This window comes from Corvus brachyrhynchos, unplaced genomic scaffold, assembly GCF_000691975.1.
Source record: "Corvus brachyrhynchos isolate BGI_N302 unplaced genomic scaffold, ASM69197v1 scaffold105, whole genome shotgun sequence".
Classification (NCBI taxonomy): Eukaryota; Metazoa; Chordata; class Aves; order Passeriformes; family Corvidae; genus Corvus; species Corvus brachyrhynchos.
In genome coordinates, this window is record NW_008238452.1 from 1,946,768 (window position 1) to 1,947,134 (window position 367).

The window sequence follows — 367 nt, forward strand, 5'->3', positions numbered from 1 at the left end:
CGCCGCGGTCCCGCCGCGCTGGGGCCAGAGCGCGCTCTGCAATGGGCATTTCCCTGTGCCCAGCCTCGCCCGTCCCTCGAACGGCCTTCTGTGGCCTAACAGGGACGCATAATGCAGAACCAGACTTTACTGAGTTGTCTGATTGCAAGGTCCCAGTACCAGTCCCATAAAAGACACCGTTAGTGGAACTCGAGTGTCCTGCGGTGAGGCTCAGAGCAATGTAAGCAAACACTGATCCGGAAGGGGAAAGACGAGGTAAAAAGTGATTCTCGGGTCAACTGGTAAGCAATGGGATGCCTCTGTGCTTTATTTTATGTGCTATTATGTAAATTTAATGAGCTGTGAGAAATAAAAGTAGCTTCTCTGT

General features: G+C 51.8%; 1 long non-coding RNA gene across 1 annotated transcript in view; it reads left to right on the plus strand.

The window, feature by feature from the left end:
• The first annotated feature begins 6 nt into the window (after nucleotides 1–6).
• Nucleotides 7–367, plus strand: part of LOC108447336 — a 2,144-nt gene continuing 1,783 nt past the window's right edge. Inside the window, exon 1 of the long non-coding RNA XR_001862863.1 lies at nucleotides 7–262. This is a non-coding gene — a long non-coding RNA (uncharacterized LOC108447336). The remainder of the gene's footprint in view (nucleotides 263–367) is intronic.